The 6,583-nt window shown below is 39.2% G+C and overlaps 1 pseudogene; it reads left to right on the forward strand.

Annotated features, from left to right (window-relative positions):
- The first annotated feature begins 1,425 nt into the window (after positions 1–1,425).
- On the forward strand, positions 1,426–2,170 carry LOC135227739 (putative olfactory receptor 8G2; annotated as a pseudogene).
- Positions 2,171–6,583: the final 4,413 nt, after the last annotated feature.

The raw sequence follows: 6,583 nt of genomic DNA on the forward strand, positions 1-6,583 counted from the left end.
TCCTTGTTTTTGATACACCATCAATCTTTAATGATATATTTTTGATCTCTCTCTTTTGAACATAGAACAGCCATCACGGTATACCATGCCAGGACTCATCAGCTTCCTTCAAAACTCACGTCTTGGAGATACACACATTCTTTCTGCTTTGGTCTTTAATGCCATTGGGTGAGTGATAAAAGATCCGATTTGAAGGTGAGTGCAACATGCACTAAAACAGCATGCCTAAGACATGCAAAGACAACATGGTCTAAATAGCAGGCAAAATTTCCATTCTGTTGCCATGGTCCTCCAGAACAAAAGCCCCAAGGGTCATGGACCACGTCAGGTTATCCAAGAATATGTAGCACATGGTATTTTGAGAATGAATGGGTTTTACCTTCTCCTCATTAGAAAACTCACTTCCTTCCTGGATGTGGAGCTCAATTTGAGTGTTACACTCATGTTAAACATTCAGTTAGTTACTATCCAGAGCCAGTGTTTCTATACTTTTGAATTGTTGCCGGTAATCAAGGTTCTCTCTAAAGGGAAACCAGCCCACATCTGTAGTCAGTACATTATTTTTGTAGTTTACATTAATATATTCCTCACGTTAATTGCATTGAATGGTTTCTCTGATGCGACAAAGAGATAAAGACAAGATGGCAGACATGAGTAGCTAAAAGAAGAAACAGAAGATGAAGTGGAGAAGGACCCACATAGAGAGAGACAGGCCTTCTGTCATATATGATCATTCATTGTAACATGCCTAACTACCTGCAAATTTTTAACTACAATGAGACTTAGTTACCTAATATATAAAATAATTATACTAATAATTGTTGTGGGATTCCTAGACAGTAAATGTGCCTTAAAAGAAAGTCCTGCTCATCTATGTCCAAAAATCAACCATTGAAAATTTTGTGGAGAACAGTTCTACTCTGACACACGTGGGGTTGTCATGAGTCCGAATCAGCTTAATGGCAACCAGTATACTGGTAGTATATGTTTTACAGAAGAATTGAGAGGATTGCAAATAAGGCATGGAAGGTACTTTGTTGTTGTCGTTTCAGTTAGGTGCCATTGAGTCAGTTTTCAACTCATATGGATGCTGCATGACAGAGTAGAACTACCCTGTAGGGTGTTCTAGGCTGTAATCTTTACAGAAGCAGATTGGTAGATCTTTCTTCCACAGAGCCACTAGATGAGTTTGAACCTTCTAGTTAGCAGCTGAGTGCTTCACCATTGCACCACTGAGTCTCAGAACACTCATTATTCTAAGTTATCAGGATAGTTCTTTGGATGTTCAGAGGCTGGTTAATACTAAGACTCACTGTTAGAGCACAGAAACAAAAAATATATATACAATTCCATCTGATGTGTATTTGCGTGACCCATAATACTGAGATCCCAGAAGCTTTAACTTTTAACATACAACAGGGACCGAAGGAAAGAGCTGGAGGTACCTGAATGATAAGACTTGTATCTGGTTCACACTGCATAAATTAACACCTACCTCTAATTTCTTCTTCTCTTCCTCTATAGAATTCCCATAGGAAAATGACAGCAGGAAATCACTCCACAGTGACTGAGTTCATCCTTGATGGGCTAACAGAAAAGCCAGAACTCCAGCTGCCCCTCTTTCTTTTCTTCCTAGGAGTCTATATTATCACGGTGGTGGGGAATCTGGGAATGATCACACTGATTGGGCTCAGTTCTCACCTGCATATCCCCTTTGACTATTTCCTCAGCAGTTTGTCCTTCATTGACCTCTGCTATTCCACTGTCATTTTTTTTTATTATTATTCCACTGTCATTACCCCAAAATACTGGTAAACTTTGAGACAGAGACGAACACCATCTCCTACCCCGAATTCACGACTCAGCTCTACTTCTTCATTTTTTTTTTATTATATCAGAATGTCATATGTTGGCTGTGATGGCATATGATCGTTATGTTGCCATCTGTAATCCATTGCTTTACAATGTTGCCATGTCTTGTCAGGTCTGCTCCTGGTTGGTAGTTGAGGTATATATGATGGGCTTGATTGGTGCCACAGTTCACACTGGTTATGGGAGCCCTTGTGGCATAGCGGTTAAATGTTATGGCTGCTAACCAAAACGTCAGCAGTTCAAACCTACCAGGCACTCCTTGGAGACCCTGTGGGGCAGTTCTACTCCGTGCTATAGGGTCGCTATGAGTCAGAATTGACTAGATGGCAACGAGGGATATGCTAAGAGTGGTTTTCTGCAAGGCTGAAATAATCAACCATTACTTCTGTGATCTTTTCCCACTAATGGAGCTTTCCTGCTCCAGCACTTACATCAATGAAGTGGTACTTTTGTGTCTCAGTGCGTTTAATATTCTTGCACCAACCTTGGTCATCCTTGGCTCCTATGTCTCCGTCATTTCAGCATTCTGCAAATCCACTCCACTGAAGGCAGGTCCAAAGCCTTCAGCATATGCAGCTCCCACATCTCAGCTGTCACAATCTTCTATGGTTCTGCAGCCTTCATGTACCTGCAGCCATCAAGTGTCAGCTCCATGGACCAAGGCAAAGTGTCTTCTGTGTTTTACACCATTATTGTGCCAATGCTGAACCCCCGATCTACAGCCTGAGGAATAAGGATGTCAAAAGTGCTCTAAAAAAATCATTGAGAAAAGACTATTATGCATTAGCAAAGATTTATAATTCTTGGAGAAGATTCAGTAAGGAAGGAGTCCAGAGATAGCAACAAATATACACAAGTAGTGAGATTATTTCCAACACTCTGTTTGTTATCTGGAAAAAGATCCCAAGGACAAGGCTGGGTTCATAGTGCCACGTGGAGGACAGTCACATGGAGGAGAGTGTCAATTCTAGGAAGTCCCAGAGGTCACCTGTAGTAACCCATATTACCTCCTATCATTTTTTTAAAAAAAAAAATTTCAAAGACCTTCATGTGGGGAGATTATAAATTATATAAATGGTATCTGGAACTTTGTTAGATAAGATCTATCAGAATTCATAGAATGATCCTTTTGGTCTGTGTTCTCTGATCTTAATATACTTTTGTGTATTGAATGTTGCTTACTAATGAGCGTAGAAACTCTTCTGGAAAAAATGATCTCTAAAATAAATAATTTTTAACCACTTGAAATCTACAAAATTCAATCCCTTCTAGTTACTAAGTGCAGAGAAGTATATTAAGGAATGTGGAGGCAGATGATGGATTTTGTTGTTGTTGTTAGGTGCTGTCAAGTTGGTTCCGATTCATGGAGGCCCTATGTACAACAGAATTAAACACTGCCAGGTCCTGTGGCATCCTCCCAATCGTTGTTATGCTTGAGGTCATTGTTGTAGCCACTCCTTCAATCCATCTTGTTGGGGTTCTTCCTCTTTTTCGCTGGTGATGGATTATAACACATAATTGCTGCCCACAAGATGATAACTCTGTAGTGCAAGACACTGATAGACTAATTACGGCCAAATATATTAAGTGTATTATTACTTATTTCTTTATGCTACATTCTTTTCTTCACAGTTTTAGTATTGTGCTACTACCTCCCTTTCCTTGAGAATCCTATATTCATTTTCCCCATATCTAAAAGATTTTTGTTTTCACCCACATTATGGAATCACAGATGTAGAAGTGACATTTTTGACTATGCATTGAAATCATACAGATCACTTATTCACATGCAAATTTAAAAACTGGAAAATTATTTTTGATTAATTACATGTACCCCTCCTCCCCAAAGACTCAATATTTATTCTGAAAAAAGAAAAAAAAATGGGGGGACAGAATTATTTTGTAGACAATAATTGCCTGGGCCCTGAAACAAAATTTGAGGATCTCCCTCCTTACCTAGGGTTATGGATTGAATTGTGCCCCCAAAAAAGATGTGTCAACTTAGCTGGGTCATGGTTCCCAGTATTGTGTGATTGTTCACCACTTTGTCACCTGATTTGATTTTCTTATGCACTATAAATCCTTCCTCTGTGATGTTAATGACACAGAATTAGAGACAGTTATATTAATGAGGCAGGACTCAATCTACAAGCTTAGGCTGTGTCTTGAGTCAATCTCTTTTGGTATATAAATAGAGAAGCTAGCAGAGAGATAGGGAGACTTCATCACCACCAACCATGAATAACAAGGAGGGGAGCACACTTTGAACCCAAAGTAATTGTGCTGAGAAGCTCCTAAACTAGGGGAAGGTTGATGACAAGGACCTTCTCCCAGAGCTGACAGAGAGAGAAAGCCTTCCGCTGAAGCTGACACCCTGAATTTGGACTTCTAGCCTGCTAGACTGTGAGAGAATAAATTCCTCTTGTTAAAGCCATCCACTCATGGTATTTCCGTAGCAGGACTAGATAGCTAAGACACCTAGTAAAGAGGAAGTTTAAAATAGAAAATGTGACTCAGATGATAGTTTGGGAAGACTTCCAAGCAATAAAATCCTCACTCTTCCCCTTTCCCAAATAAGCTTCCATTGGTGATTTTTAGAACAGCAACCAGAAAACTCTTATTAGTCCTCCTCAGAGGCAATAAACAACAATAACAAAATAAATAAACAGTTGCCTTGGAGTCCTTTCTACTGAGAACTCTCAGAAGCTCTTCGTGGCACCAGGTCCTGCCAGCTCCTCCTGCCAGCTGCTGAACTCCCACAACTTCTCTTGCTCATGGTAGCAGCACCTGGATCCATTTCCCCATCTTTCCCTAGAATGCTTCTTTAGACTTTTAAAGACCAGATATTTCACTTTACTTTTAGGACCATTTCTAGATTAGAACTCCTGGTGTTTTTGTTTTAATGCTTCTTTAATGCAAAACAGTTGCATTAAGGAGACAAGCATGGACATCTCCAAATAACATCATGCTTTTGACTGCTCATCTGTATAAAGCTGTGCCCAGAAGCAGAGCACAGGGCTACAGGGGCTTTTTTGACCAAGCATGAGCATTTACACCTGATTAAAATGTGTTTTTAAAATCATCTGACTGGTCTGACATGCTTTGCTTGCTTTGTCATTAGCAAATAGTTAACATTAATACCCCAATGTGATATCACCCTTCACCTCCCACATGAAATCACAAGTTGTAATGAGAGAGGTGATGATATTTTCCTCTTTGGAAACTGGAAGAAACATCTTACTTGGCTGTCTATGCACTAATTAGTCCTTATCTCCACATCTCATGTTTTAATCCTACAAAAAATGTGTTTGTGTGTTCATCTGTATATGTACATATATATCTACATGTTTGTGATCCTTATAGTTGTATATATTTATGTGCAACATAAATGTGTATGTATCTGTATTATACACATAAATGTATACTGCTTGGACATGTTTTACAAGGACTATGTATAATTTTTATTACTCCATATATTGAACAAATGACATCCAGTGAGAAGTTTTTTTTTTTTTTTTCCACACTAAAGAGTGATAGGTTAGACTAATTGTCTATAAGAATTGTATGTGTTTCAGAGTTTTTTTTTTTAAATATATTTCCAGTGTAATGAATTACTTAATATGGCCCTCGTAGCCATGGTCTTTGTGGCTCACACACAATGACTGAGTCAGTCTATGCAAATAAAAACCAAACCGATTGTCGTCGAGTAGATTCCAACTCATAGCGACCCTATAGGACAGAGTAGAACTGCCCCTACAGAGTTTCATGCAAATGAGGTATACAAAATCTGTGATAGCTAGTTTAAGTTTCAACTTGACTAGGCCATGAATCCCAATATTGTATGGCTGTCCTCCATTGTATGTGTTGTCTGTCTTGACCCCTACATGTTTATGAGAAAGGACTGGTATAGAGTGTGTCTTCGGTCACAGCCTTGCAGATGGGCACGACTCAAGTCCTACCCTTACTAAAGTTATGCCCTTCCCTGGGGTGTGGCCTGTGTCTAAGATATATGTTTGTGTCCTGGTGAGGCTCTTTCTCTCTCCATCTGGATCCCACTTCCAGGTAGTGATCAATTGACCTCAGGTTCTTGGGACTTAGGCAGAGGCTTGCTGTCTGACCTGCCAGTTCTGGGATTTGCCAGCCTCCACAGCCCCACTGGCCAGTGGCCTATTGTGTGACCTACTTTGGCACTCTTTGGAGCCAGTAGACTGTGGCCTGATCTGCCAGTTTAGGTTCATCAGCCCCAGTAGCCACATGGGTTTGGAGAAGCCAACACCCAACCCACAAATTTGGGACTTACTGGACAGCACTGGGTTCTGGGTAGCCACCACAACCTCCTGAGCCATTTCCTTTATAAATACATATGTATGTAATATTATATTAAGGGAAATATATGAGTCACAATTAATTGAACTCACTTTTTATGGAAAAATTAACATTAAACTGGATATTTGAAAGAATTTTATTGTAGTGGTAGACAAAATCTTAGTTTTTTTTCTTTATGTTTCTCAAAAAATAGAAAATAATTATATTTTCTCTAAAATTTATCTTGTGCTTAAATTGCAACTTTTATTGTCTGTTCATGATTGTAAAACTAGTGCGCAAAACTTGAAAATAGAGAAACCATAAGGAAGAAAGCAAAAAATTCTCATAATCTCACAGATCATTCATGAGGATGGTCAATGTTGTGTCTTTCTTTTGTAAATGTGAA

This window comes from Loxodonta africana, chromosome 15, assembly GCF_030014295.1.
Source record: "Loxodonta africana isolate mLoxAfr1 chromosome 15, mLoxAfr1.hap2, whole genome shotgun sequence".
NCBI classification, from domain to species: domain Eukaryota; kingdom Metazoa; phylum Chordata; class Mammalia; order Proboscidea; family Elephantidae; genus Loxodonta; species Loxodonta africana.